General features: G+C 42.7%; 1 protein-coding gene and 1 long non-coding RNA gene across 11 annotated transcripts in view; one reads left to right on the forward strand and one right to left on the reverse strand.

Moving 5' to 3' along the window:
• The window catches only part of ena (ENAH actin regulator enabled), a 40,526-nt gene that overhangs the window by 4,327 nt on the left and 21,612 nt on the right, over nucleotides 1-14,587 (forward strand). For 5 of the 10 annotated variants that reach the window (XM_022845199.2, XM_022845200.2, XM_022845201.2 and 2 more), the window contains 2 exons: nucleotides 10,244-10,333; nucleotides 10,468-10,701. The exons of 2 other annotated variants lie outside the window; for them this stretch is intronic. The gene's annotated coding sequence lies outside the window, so the exon portion shown is untranslated. The remainder of the gene's footprint in view (nucleotides 1-10,243; nucleotides 10,334-10,467; nucleotides 10,702-14,587) is intronic. 3 more of the 10 variants (XM_022845205.2, XM_022845206.2, XM_022845207.2) reach the window with 3 other exon arrangements.
• LOC111267156 (uncharacterized) lies at nucleotides 1,759-5,066 on the reverse strand. The gene is made up of 3 exons (XR_002684441.2): nucleotides 4,371-5,066; nucleotides 3,737-3,868; nucleotides 1,759-2,288 (listed from the first exon to the last, which is right to left on the reverse strand). It is a non-coding gene; the product is annotated as an uncharacterized LOC111267156 (long non-coding RNA).

Consider the following 14,587-nt stretch of genomic DNA (forward strand, 5'->3'; position numbering starts at 1 on the left):
GGTTTCGTTACAGGTGGGTAACATTATTTTCGAACGGCGCGCGAGTAGGGGATCGATTCTGACGGACACGACTCACTTTACTTGTTTTCAAATGACCGCAGTTTTTGTTGGCTGTCGATGTCGCCTGTGATGATACTCTAGGTGATCGTCAATGTCAGGGGCTTTGTTGTAGCGGGATGGAAGAAAACGAGTCACCGTCGTTCGGTAGTTTGCTTTTTTGCCGGTTTTTTTTTGTTTTGTTGTTACAAGTGGAAAAAATAGTGAGATGCATTGGTGCTTACGTCAATCTTCGTACATTCGACCATTGGAATGTATTTGAGATGTTAGAAGAATAGAATTGGATGTGATCGTAAAACGCTAAGCGTACGCTCATAGGCAACGTTAGTGGAAGACCTCTAAAGATCATAGGTCTCATATGTTAGTTACCACTTATAATTAGGTCAGGCTTTTTGAGCTAGACCGTCGCTAGAATCGTTCATATGTAATAGCATGCTTCTATGTGATACAGTCAGAAACGGAGCTGAAATGCTGCATGGTCTAGGATTTTTCTTCGCGTTTTTACCCTATAGGTTAGAACGAAAAAAAAACTGTGCATACATCGAAATTGTCCGTCGCGCAATTATGCATCTCAAAGCCGCTCTGAACGCCATAATAATAAAAACTCTAATTCATGGGCGATCAATACGAGTATCTATATGGAGTCTGATGTGAGCAGCCTGAATGGTTTATTGTCGCCGGTGTGATCTTGATGAAATACATGATTATGTTCTTGTCTGACAATCTGATCACAAACAACGTTATCTTCAGATACATATTGACGGGCTAGTTCATTGCACAATAACACAATAGTGACGTTTACTGTAAACAATATATGTGGTGTGTGCTATAGAAGTGTTGCGAAATTTAACCGGATGTCGTCGGCGGCTTTTAGCTGTATGTGAACACAATCATCATTCATCTCTGTGTATCTCCAGAATATATAGCTAGTACTATGTGGCATGCGGAAAAACAAATGCTATTTTTTGGCTCATTGTTATTTGTGGCTGACTTGGCGACGGTCGTCAGTCTCGGCAGTGTCATCGGTATCGTTTGCTAAACGCTCGCGGTTTTGGGTAGCGTTTTGACGTTGTCGAATTGTTCGATCTGTTGTACGCATTGTTGGCAGTAGATGTCCTGCCGTTACCATGCAACACTCTTTCTCGCAGCGATCTTGCGAACAGTAGTAAACAAGTAAAGGCTTCAGGAATGAGATTCTTTTCATGGCGAGGCCCAGATACGCCGCTACTGACGCTATATAGAAAAGCTCATTGATTCCACAATGTGGTACGATGATTGCTGTCGCCGCCTTGGCTATCTGTTTACCTTGATGTCTACATTGTAATCGGCTGCCTAAACGAACAAGATATTGCTAAAAAAAAAGCCAAACTAGACGTGACGTATAGTAGTTTTAGTTTGCAATTCTGTTCTATATACATATAGAACAGAATTGTTTCGTTACGTTGTTGTAGCGTTAGTGTCTTACCAGTTATACATAACTGGTAAGACACTAACGCTAAGAGGAAAATTAACGCTGTATTGGTCTCATTTCTGTCTGAATTGTCTGCTTGCGTGCTCAGAGCGATTTTGATCCCATGGTGGTTGTTAGTAGTATTGGTTGTCTCATACTAATGGACGGCCCAAGGGATCAGACGAGAGCCATGTCTACAGGAAAAATCCAGAGAGAAAATGTCGCTAATGAGTAAACCGGGAAATGTTTCGTTCTTTTTTTATTTTAGGCATAAACTTTGAATTGATCCATCAGGTAAAGGCTGATCTATCCTGGCAATTTTTTGGGTGCTTCAGAAAGGCCGCAGAAATTCTCTGATATTCACAGATATCTGCATAACCAACGCGAGCTTCGTAAAAGGTCCAGCAAACCAGCTGGTGTTCAAAGTTTTTAGAGTACATCTTTTATACAGAGGTTTTTCTTTTTATGTTTCGTAAATATGGAGATACATAGTACATGACATTTGAGAGCGAACTGGAATTGAAAAATATGCATAAAAATGTGTGACGGAATATGCAAAATTGTAGTTCAATTCTTGAGAAAGTTGCTGTTTTTTTTTGCAGCAAATGTAAACTAGATTTAATAAGTCATTCGACGCCTTTCAATCGCAGTTCAAAATGCGCGCCTTTTCTAGCTGCCTTCTATTAAGCGCTTCCGCTCACCATATGCCCACGGTAATGTGAAATATTCTGCAGCCATTGTGCAAGTCCGAGATGATGCATAAGGATATCCCTTGGACCGGCTGAAGATACAAAGGCAACACTTTGAGAACCACAGTTTTAAACTTGCTCGTTTCAGTTACTCTAAGAGTACTAAATCGTTTGCTATGAGCCCACCGCCACCGTCACTTGGTTTAAACGTTGCATCTCCCTTGAGTATAGACATAATCCAGACAAATTCAACGTTGCGGCGTGTGGCTCTCCTAAAAAAACATAGCATATTAGAGATACATCGATAAAGAGCACAACACATCAGACTTGTTGGGTCTTGCTGCCGCAAGCTGGACCCGCACGCGTCAGACCTTCATGTAATACGAAATAACACATGATGATTTCGTTGTCGTTAATGATGATACTGTGCAGAGCTTCGAAAAAGGAAAGGGGAGTTGTTAAGAGTATCGTTTACTTCAAATCAGCCGCATGCGGTCCTGTTTTTAAATTATACCGGTGTCACTTGAACGAGTTCGTGAGGTGTCAGTATGGAGCAAGAACTGCAGCCAACTATGATTTGATAGGCAAGGCATGTGCAAGCTATACAGAGTCTGTTCTGCTATGCGCTTTTAGACACACTGCCAACTCCAGCGCTTCTACTCTCGACGTAGATGCAGGCCAATATGGGCTCCAGAAAGCAAATATGCGAGAAAATTATCCACATCGTTCCGGACTTACGATTGCTCACTTATACTAACTATACCATCTAGGTAGAATCGTTCGCGCTGTGTCAGTTGATTACGGTTGTATGGGCGGGAGCTCAACTTCGAATGCTAATACTATAACCCATATTTATTTTGTTTGATCTCTATAATTGGGCACAAGATGCCAAAAACATGCAGAATTTTTTTACATATCGCAAAACTGGCACTTTTAGAAAGCTTCATTCCTGCCCTCGGTGCGACACGCTCACCTAAACACGTACTGCCGTATAAGAGCAAACACAAGAATGATTTCCTCTTCAAACTTTCACATTACTACTAATGTTTAAAGTATTGCCTGGTGGATTAGGTACGTAGGACGTAAAAATGAAAAAAAAAAACATCTTTTTACTACGACTACTACTGCTGGTATTGGCCCTGTTAGAGCTAAGTATTTTTCTTGTGGCGCTGGTATATCGAGCGTATAGGATATACGGCGGGCCACACAGGGGTAACACTTTGTAATATTTAAGCCCTGTGAGGATAGACCACCCTGGCGTTGTCCTGAAATGTGTCGCTCGAGAAGCCACTGCCTACTTGAGCATTTCTACAACGATGCTGCTCAACACTTAATCCTTTAGGAACAGACTGACGGGTTCGGGCGGTGAGTATGCATCGGCACCAGTCTTAGACGAGTGCGTGAGGGGGCTCTTTGATATTTTCGTGGGGTCTTTGCATAATGTATCACTTGCCCTTTACTGCGTACTATTGACTCGTAGAATAATAATACATGGCATAGGTATTCTGACACCCATGTTCTCAACAAGGAGGATACGCACAGTTTTATGTAGACATCCGGTAACTCTGTCAATGGCTGGTTTGTCTAATCAGTAGGCTAGCTCGGATTGGAGTCCAGTGTGCTCAGAGCGCCTTTTCTAAGCTGTTTGCCACTACGTTAGAAGTTCAATGAGCTGGAATACAATAGCAAGCAGATCTGTCTACTGTTAGAAACCTGTTCCTGCGCTGTTCACGTATTCGGTGTTCATTCTATACTACCGGACCTGTGTACATAGTTCGTATCGTGTCCTCTAAATCTCCGTCTGGGCTAGTCGCTATGCGCAATTAAAAAAATTCGAATCATTTTAAAGGCACACACATATATGTCTGACACTGACTGCTATGTGCGTAAAGGAAATGTATATATTTCTCATATACATATGTATATCTTTGTACAAAATAGTAAACATATAGTATTGTATAATACTGCTGTTCTTTTGATGCTGCACTAGCAGCACTGCCTTAGTGGGTTATTGACCACTCATTGCCGTCATTAGTAGGTCAGTACATCTGTTTGTAGATAAAACAACACCAACGCCTTTTGAACTCATCGTATTATTATTTTTTATAAGATACTTTGACTATTTCAACTAGTAGTGCTAAGCAGAGCTTTCTGCCTACGGCAGTTTCACATACCGGATCAGCTTGGGACCAATTAGCATCAGCCGTATCTGTACACGTACTGTGTCATCGTCTTCGAAGGCTCCTGTCGTTGGCGGGCTGACTCACTGATTGACTGAACGACCGATCTTCGTGATAGATCTACGTTATTGTCGTTGCTGTTGCTGCTGCTGCTGCTGTTACTGTGGTGGCTTGTACCGCTTTGGAACTGGCCTGGCCAGGCGGCTCCTCTGTAACCGTAAAGGAAGTTGTTAAATGGCTTCCCGATCAGTGGCGTCCTCCGACAAGTAGCAGCGGGAACGATGGAGAGCTAGCAGCAGCAGCGGCAGGATCATTCGTATTCGATTTGGCGGGCCTCGTCGTTAGCGGTGCGACCGATGGCTAGAGTATCGCGAGCCCGTAGGAACTGACGGATCAGCATTGGCCGAAGGAACGGCCAAACAAATGTCCCTTCCGCTTCTCGTCCGTACCACGATAGCCGCTATTTGGCGGTGGTTGTGGGTGACATTCAAGCAAGATAACACTATGGTTCTGTCCACGACTATCCGTGCGAGAGCGTTTTTGCCTACGGTCTGCTGTAATGCAGCTTGTGGCTCGCACTTTCCCTTTTGTTATCTGTGTGTGTGCGTGTTTGCCCACGTGCTGGCGGCAGGTGTCCGTGCGTGCTATGCGTTGCTACGTGAAACCTTACCACCGCCGCCGTTGCCGGTAACAGTACCCAACGTAAAGGGTAATGATACAATTAATGATAATAGTAATAAGAATAATGATACAATTGATATTGATCCTGTGGTACTGCAGTGTCACTGATGAGTACCACACTCATACATCGATATGTCGGCGGGCTCCCCGCATAGTCAACGGTGTCGTGAAGAGACAATTAGCTTCTTTTTGCACTCCATTTTGTTCCATACTTTTTGTCTATGGCTCCACTCAGTGCTGTGCTGCAGCGGACCGTGGCGAATGCGACGGCAGCAGCGACCACAATGACGTGATGACGACAATTCACCGATCAACAGCACCGGCCTAGTGGCACGATGCCGTGTACAGAAAAGTCGTGGAGTTCGGTACCAGCCAGTCAGGTGGCCGCAAATACCCGGAAGAGAAGATTGCATCGATATTGCCAGCCGCCTGCTCTAGATATTCAGTGTATACAGTATTGTTTACATAGGAGTGTAGTGGAAGCAAATACATTAGAGACTGGCAACCAACGCCTTCCGGTACCGGCGCTCGTTCGAATCGAAGCTCTACTTGGTTCCGGCAAAAATCATCGAACAGCCTTGACTATCAGCCCCATGAACCAGCGACGGCAACTGATGCCTATTCGCTGAATCGAATCAAGTATTATGGATCCTGATATATATTAACGCTGTTCTATCGTTTACCTCCTTGATAGTATTGCATCTCATCTATCTCGATACACGGATTCCTGAGAATAAACAATCTATTCTGAATCTATTGTTTGCGCGTAGTCTGCCAGCGGATACCAAAGTTTAGCCGGACTAAGATAATTTCAAAATCTAATATTATTCGATAGATTAAAGAGACAGAAAGACTATGCGGAGTTGATAACTGTCATTGATTTCTCTTGCTTTTATTGGTCGTTCCCTGAAATACAGTCACCTGTGTGATAGGACTCTGTTCGACTCATCTTCAATCAATACGCTTTGAATCGGCGAGGCGCATAGGTACCTACTATTGTTGTGTGCATTTAGGCTTGGTAGAGTCTGCACCGGCCCTGGTAATCCGCAAACAACGTGCGATGTTTTTTGTGGCATCTATAGAAAGACGATTGCAACATCCATTGCGCTGTTTTTTCTGCTAATAAAAAAATGACAATAATAATAGGCTTACCTTAGGGGATTTGTGTGATGACAAAGGTGCGGTGTCCTGTTAGAGCTGACGGAGAAAAACATCTGTTTATGTATCCTCAGATAGCCAGAAGTGGAGCAAAACTCATCGTACTTTCATGGGTCTTTGGCTGGTTGGCGCCTCTTGTTAATACGATCGGCGATCGTCGGCTTAATAGATTATTCAGTGGAAGTTGAGTGATAAAAGCCAATCGATCACATAACACACAGATTTTTACATAGCTATCTTCCATTTGGTTTGAAGCAGGTCTCCGTGTGTTGCAATCGGTCCATAATCTTACCGATATTTCGTATAGTTTCGTTTGGTAGTAACTTTTTTTACTCCTTTTGAAACCTACTGATGAGATTTTGTTGGCGTATGTTGGTTCCGCTAACGGCCTTGCGAAACAGCGATGGCAAACGGTATCAGTGCTAGGACACGGCTATTGTGAAACGAATAACCCGTTTAGTAAGAAAGAAGCTTTTAAAAGGAAATTGCCGTAAAATTCAGTCTGTTATTTTTGAAAGTTACCAAGCAAATATTTCTTCTGTATTATACAACAGACATAAAGCAAACAACCCTCAGAGAAGCCCAATCAAAATCTGATTTCATGTATATGTTCTTGTTATTATCTGAGGAAATCGATTAAGCATACGACAAATGTTTGCGACAACACCGATTCGCGTTACCTCAATTGTGAGTGACCTCAAAGTGACTTGTAGAATGGAACAGACATATGGCGACACAACATAGACTCGACGTTATTGTTTAGATCTCCACTTCCTTTAATAGGTCCGGGTGGCCTACCAAGCGTGAACCTTATGCCTTTTGTGTCTCTGCTATGATCACTCCGGACTCCCGCCGCTGGAGCATCGGTATAACATTGTGATGCTTCTTCAGACTACTACCAACTTTTTTTTTGGCCTCTCTCGGCTGCCCTTTTGACTGCGCGTTGTTTGAATATTGTTTCATGCGTTAACTGAGAGAAAAAGCGAAACCTCAGGAGTCAAACATGGAAAGCGACATTTACAGAATGTTATGTGCGAAGAACAAACGCTTATCCGGCGGACACTATTTGTCAACACCGACCGTTAAACTCCGACACCAGCGGGTCTCGGTCGTGACGTTCGGCTGATACTAGCTAAATCTTCGCCTGCTGCCGGGGGTCCTCGCAACGTGACTGTGCATTAGCGTGAACCGTCATGGAACTGGGAGAATAGGAGATATAGAAAATGACACAGAGAGCTCAAAACACGTAAACTATAAGATGCATATATCCAGGAGGAGAAGAGTAAGGACAGGGCAAGGACGCGTATACATAAGCCCGTTACCTATGTAGCGGTGTATACTAGTTTTCTACGCGTTCACTGTATGACAAAGCGTATGGGTTGCATGATTACACGCCTTTGTATAAAACGATCTGGCAAAATGCACCTGAGGTATTTATCAGCTGTGTTGATAAGCTACGGTTATCTTCGAATAAGCAGATTTATTTGCTAAATGAGATACCGTATATTGTAGTGCAGCGTCTCGTCGCTGTGGTGGATCATTCCAAATATAGACATTGTTCTAGGCAGAAAAGCGTTTAGCAGGATGACCCGTACCTGGCTTGTCCTATAAAACTAGTTATATCTTTGTTTTATGGCCTTTCTGTCGTATACAATATGGGCATCACCGAACGGTCGTGCCTGCGATCTAACGCAAAGTGGGAGATCTGATGCCATACCATGCATTGAGCGCGTTTCTCTTCTTAATACTGCTACGTAAGCAATCTCGCATCTTCTGCCCCCGACAAAAATTGCCTAGAAATTCAGAAAGTCTTTGTCTAAGAGTGTCTGACCGTCTGAACATTTCATGAATGCCAATTCCGTAGTCGCGTTAGCATAGTTTTCTTGCGCTTGTCAAAACCTTGTCCATTTCCATTGCGTTTTCTCTAGCTTTGGAAGGCGAATTTCGAGTTTCCACCTCGACTTTGTTCCTCGCTGCTACTGTTGCGCTTCGTCATTGTGCTGCATCTGTAGTTGATGCTCTATATTTCAGACGCTTTGCTTAAGGCAAAAAAGAGATACGAAAAGCGAGCGCTTTCTCGTCGGCTTGAAACTGCAGCAGTTCTGTAGTACAAGTCTCGTCTTGGTCTACCGCGCCTCGACGCAGTGACACCAGCGGCGATAGTATCTAGGCCTTCGGCTTTCGAAGGGACAGAGACGATGCCTCGTGCAGAAAGCTCACTGGTCAAAGGGAAAGCCTTCAGTGCAACCTGCGTTTGAAGCTGTAGTCCAACCGATTTGTTCTTGTCGGGGGACTATGCCATATTTAAACAATAGAATACATATATTAATGGCCACTGTAAACGCCCGTGAACGCTACGCTACAAAGGAGGCTCGTGCCACGCCTCATAACAGTAGCTGTAAGAGAGTTCAGAGAATAAACCTGACAGATCGTGGTGGCCAATACCAGTAAAAGTGTAGCTCAGAAGCAAATAAAAGGCTAGGGGCCGCGGGGGCTCAAAATAAGTCGACGTATTGCCTCCCATATGGGCCCCACTTTCTGCGCTTGCGTCAGCGAGGAACTTCTAACGGGGCCTGCTGCCGATAATTTTCTACAGATTAAGTTCAATTGAGTGCTGTGAATTGATCCATATGAAACGATTGTTTCCATATATTTTCGACTGAGTGTTCTCCACTAGTCGAGTTTGCCTAGTATCATTGATGAATACGGACACTAAGAGTTAGACATTCTCCCAAGCGTAGAATGGATATAACGTACAAAAGATCTTTGTATTACACTAATATCAAAGTACCTTCATATAAAAGTTGTTTCAAGCTTTATGTGAAATTTTATAGGAAACCTAAGATCGCACTGAATGGGACGGATCCAGCTCACGTTATACGCACCCACACACACACACACACGCACACATATATGATTTATTGCCTCCTTAATCACACAGTTCTGGTCAATTTTGTGGATTCTATTGATGCTTATGTATGTTACTATAGTACGATTGTTTGATGTAGATGTGTATATTCTGCGTAATTTCCAACACTCAATGATCTATTTTGCATAGGTATTATGAACTCGATTGGCCGCCTTTTCCTGTAACGGCATGCCAGGGCCATATGATCGGGACTTTGATGCTGTCTTCCCTATGTTGTTATTTTGACATGGTATCTGTATGCACGCTTCAATGAACATATATACGCATTCTAAACAACAATGTTTTAACGTTTTAATCGAACGTTCCCTAAGGCCCGATCGAGTTTTACACCGCTTTAATCTGAACTGAATCGCCCTACTAACCTACATTGGGGCAGTAACCGAATGCGTGACTCAACGTCACATTGAGCCTATCTATTTTTACACTACGCTGGCAAGCGGTGACAGAATACAGTTCAATTCTGCCTTAGAGGCGCACGCCTCTCCGTTGCACCCGTAATTGGTGAAACTATGACCCATCTATAGTATAAACTAAAGCAGAAAAGGTTCTTTTCGAACAAAGAAAAGCCAGGGTTAAAGTGATATCGTACAATATTTCCCTTTAATCTACAACTGTTTAAAGTGTTGCCTAACAACTTATGTACAGTTCGTAAAACATTTTCGGTCTACTGCTTAACGCGGAGGGTCGGTGGACCCTATATTATTATGGCTCTGATCCGTATCGTGGTATAAAGGCACAAGAGAAGTCAAACTGATTAACCCCTATTAATTTGCTTTAATAGGCACGAAATCAATTAATAGGTCTAACTTGATAGCTAAGCAAGCCGTCTAAGTTAGTTCGCCCAGCCTGGTAACTGTCTCCTTCACCGTAATCCGTGAAAGGAAACCTACAATTGACGCAAGTTGACTTTTAGTCACAATAACTTTAACATTCATGTGTGTTCATTGTATAGGACCGTATCTATATATACTAACAGTCTATCCTAAGAGAGTGTTCTGCTTATCTACTTATCTAACATATGTGTTGTCGTTTGTGCTGTCCATCTTTCCATTCAGTGAGATCAGCTTTTGAAACATGCGTGTCGTTTGTTTGATTCCAGTCGACGGCTATCTCGATCCAGGTACAACGAGCTCGATCCGATTCTCGTGCGGGTAAATTTATTATGCACAACTCTGGATGCCCTCTAATTGTAAGCTACACTCTGGTTTTCATAAAAACCATCAGTAATTGCTAGCAGACTAAATAACGAACCAATAATTTCTAAAGAGCTAGATTTGTTCTCTCGTGTGGCTTCGTCCATCTCCCAATATACTATGAGTGCAGGTATAGGAATGGGCCCATAGCGCTCGCTGTTGCCGCCGCTATCCAGGCGCGGCGCTATCCAGGAAGAAAAGAACGGCCATATATGGCATGATAATTCTGTTCGTGGCAGTTTAACATCGTTCGTTCTTCACTCGTAGAGACCACCCGGGCTTAGAAGGACTTCGTCGACTGGTCGAATCGCATCTTTCATTGACAGCCTTCTGTCGTTTTGCCTCTGCCTGGGTGCTTGGAGCGGTGAGTCATTTGCACCAGAAATATATAAGTCGATGCCGCAGTCTAATTTTTGCAATAGCCTCTCCATGAATTTCTTCTGGTTCAGCTTATTTTCAGTTTGTGTTATTGTTTACAAGGCATAAACTATATGGCGTGTTACTGTGTGAAACAAGCAGTTTGGTACGAGCCGAATTTAATTCATTCTAAGCGTTACTTAACTCGAATTGTAAATACTTCAGTCGTGTATTATCAAAACTAATTTGGCTACAATCCAAAAATAGTATAGCAGAAGTTGTAAAGTAAATGTCTCAGAACTATAGATCCACACGTGTACATCTATAGATTATAACTACGTATTGAAAATACAGCCTTAATAGCCCTCTTCTTTTACCGTCATTGTTCAATACACTCATTACGGTAAAGCATTTTGCCCCAGAGAGAGTTGCTTACAACGTCCCAGCCACAGCGGAAAGAATACACCCATAAGAAGTTTCTTATTGTTAAGAAATCAGTATCAGATTTGGAGCAAACGTGATCAACTGTTACTTCTGCAGCAATGAGTGCCTCACTCCGACACTCACACCACTGCTTCCTTCTTACTTGCTTTGAGCTTAGTTGCTAGGAAGATATTGTTTTGATCGCTCTTACCCTCTTGTCCTGAAAAGATGTTCGTCTTTTTCAAGCACTTGTCGCACAAGGGCTAACGTTTGTGTGGTAGCCTGCCACAAACTGAAAGCCAGACGACCTGTCGTCGCCTGCAGGTCTTCTAAGCTTTTCCTTACCTTTTATATCCACTCTTGCCCTACGCTCAAATCATTTCGGCCTGGTCGTACCCTGGAAGGAACGCGCAACGCGACCCGGGTGCGGAAAAGACGAGCTAAGAAAGGGCTACTGAATAGATCTTTGGCTAATTGTCCGTCATCGCAATAACGTGCTACTTCTAATACGATGACTACAGCACGTTGAACCTCCCTCTTATGTTGTCTGTAGTTCCGGTAGAGAGGCGTGAGATAGAGCGAGCCTAGGGCTAAAGTGCTTGTAAGGTCCTATTGATAACTGTGTAGTAAAAGATTGGCATGGCTAGATTAAGTGAGGGCATACTTGCCTACGGTTTGTTAAAAAGTACTGGCACTTAGCCTGCTCAAATGAAAAAGAGTCCTTTTCTGCCTGGTGGTATAGCAATCGATAGTGACGATGGCGACAAAGGCATGAGCAGCTTTGACGTAGTGCTTCTTTCTCATCTCATAGAAGACCTTATTCTATTCCATGGAATCGTTCGGACGACTCAAAAAGAGTGTAGTATACTATGCGCCGATTGTTGCCTGAGCAGAATGGCTTAAAGAGTTTGGTTTGAGCCAATTATTTGATACAGATGCTTCGCCACCGCCTGAGGAAATCACTAGTTAGACGTTGTTGTCCAAACAAACCTCAATGACTGGAGCGGATCAGACTTAAATGTCTGTTGCTTATCATGTGTGTAGATACATACTTAAAAAGCGGCAATCCGTCTTGTTTGAGTCGGACATAATTAGCTGGCGTTTTAGGTCGTAACTGTCTAATCTAAACGATACGTTCTGTACAGTTGTCTTTGTGTAGTGATCCTACAAGTTCAAGTAAGTGAAAGCTGTTAAATAAGAAAGAAAAATTAAAAAAAAAAAAGCCTTTGTGCTTCGACCAGTACTTTGTATTAAAGTAGATTCACGAACAACTTAATTTGAAGATTTCCGAGTCCTCATTTTTAACTTGTCGCTTTCCTTTCCAATGTCGTTAGAGTTGTCATTGATTGTAGTAAATATAATAATAGGGTTATTATGGAAGCTCTCTAAGCTTCCTGGGTTTGACTGATTTTTTCCTCGCGTTGTCCTGGCTTTAAAGCTGTGCGTGATTTCTATATCTGAAAAAACGCGACGGAATTACTCGTATTTTTATAGAACACAGAGAAATATGTAGAAGGATTTTGCTGAATTTACAGAAATGCGGACCATCTTTAATTTTTTTTAGGCCAAATAAGGCGACACCTTATCTTCTGTTGAATTAATTGATGTCTCACGTAAAAGATCAGATATAAGCATTTTTTTTTAAGCATAACTTCGAGGTAAAAGGTCATCGAGTGTGTGATATATATATATATATATATGTTTACATATGCATACAGGATGCCAGCATTCTGTCACGGCTCCATACTTCTCATGAGTATTACTGCAATACGTCCTTGCTCATCGCAGGCCGACCAATGCGAGTCATGAACTGAACGAAAGATAACTATAATGGTAAACAATAAGTAAGTAAAGCTAGAACATGAAATCTAGCAGTCGATTATAGATAAGTTGTAGTTACTTTTAATAGTAATTGCGGAGAACTGTCACCTTTATACATATTGCTGGTTATTGTGTATATATTGTTGTATGTACTTGCGTAAGTTGTTGTATTATATTATCGTTGCGGGCTACTAGCGTTTATTGTTTCCGCAATACGTTTGTTGTTAGCACTGCTATTATAATTATTTTGCTATCATTCTCTACGTTCCCCTTTAACTCATTTCTGCTCTTTCATTTTCTGGTTTCTTACCATGTCTCTTTATTTACCGTCAACATCCATATTAATATCCGTATCCTGTGTGGCGCGCATTCCCCTTCAGCGACCACACATCGTACCTTATTCGTCGAGGATTGCGCACAGTGCGGTAGTGTCTGACCGGGCCGAGCTAGGTTGGAACCGGCCGTGCACACGTCCACACATGTACGCACGATATACATTCGGATGCACACTTGATTGTATTGTATGTATGGTTCCGACCGTGTGCTTGTGTCAACCTATATCTGTTCGCTGTGTATCATGTTGTTGTTGCTGTTGTATTACTGATGATGGCGGTGCATCTCTGGTCGATTATTAGTTTGTATAAATCTTAAGGCTGCAACTGATTATGGTCGGCACAGGTGAACGCGCAGACGTAAGCACCGGCCGCACAATTTGAAAACGACGACACCAAAAACAGCATCAACAACAGCAGGCGAGTCGTCGCCAAACAGATGGGCGTGTCGTATACCCCACTGCAAACGGGAGGTGCGAGGCATGAGCGAAAGAAAGGAGAAAATAAACAACAAACAAGAATAGAAGCGGGCCGGGAATTATGAAGTGACGCTTCAGTACGAGTTACTATTCCAGTAGACAGTGTTAGCTTAAGGGGCTACCTCTACTGTAGTAAGTTGACTAGCAATGAGGAAATGTATTATTCAAATGTTCTATCCGGTTGCTGTGTCTAGTATTCGGTTAAATTTGGGGACGGGCTGACGTCCGCGATGAATGCAGTATTGGCAATTAGAGAGGAACTGTGCGAATCTTGTGCGCTGACGAGTGAGCTACGGCCGAATGAGGGATAATTCTGACCAAGTCAGAAGACAATCCTTTAGTATATAAACCCGATAATAGGTAGACGGTTTTCTTTCGTGTGCATAACTATACACCTAGACGTGAAATGGTAGTCGTTCAGCTTTTCTAGTACGAATGCAAACATACCAGTCATTTAGCTCGAGCTATATTTATGCCTAAGTCGTGCTTTTTCCTTCTTACGCCTGATGGAAGCATGGAAGTATATATAATATATATGCCACAGATGAAACTGTAAATGTTGCATCAAAAAAAAGCTTTAGGCAATTTGTGTCCAAACTTTACCGGTTTAATTAAAGGATGTTTTGAGAGACCTTGGAGATCAGAAAGATATCCGTCATAGCATTTTGTAATAAGGAAAAAAAGTTGTACCATTTCGATTATCCTCACTGCCGCTACCCTTAGCAATTTTTAAGAGTAATTGCTACGGAGCCTTTACAAGGCCCTTCTTCGCCGTGACTTTATTCCTGCAACGATGTAACACAAACCTGTAAACAATGCAACACAAACCAAGCAGCGA

The sequence above is a fragment of the Varroa jacobsoni genome, unplaced genomic scaffold (assembly GCF_002532875.2).
Source record: "Varroa jacobsoni isolate VJ856 unplaced genomic scaffold, vjacob_1.0 scaffold_1152, whole genome shotgun sequence".
Taxonomy (NCBI): Eukaryota; Metazoa; Arthropoda; class Arachnida; order Mesostigmata; family Varroidae; genus Varroa; species Varroa jacobsoni.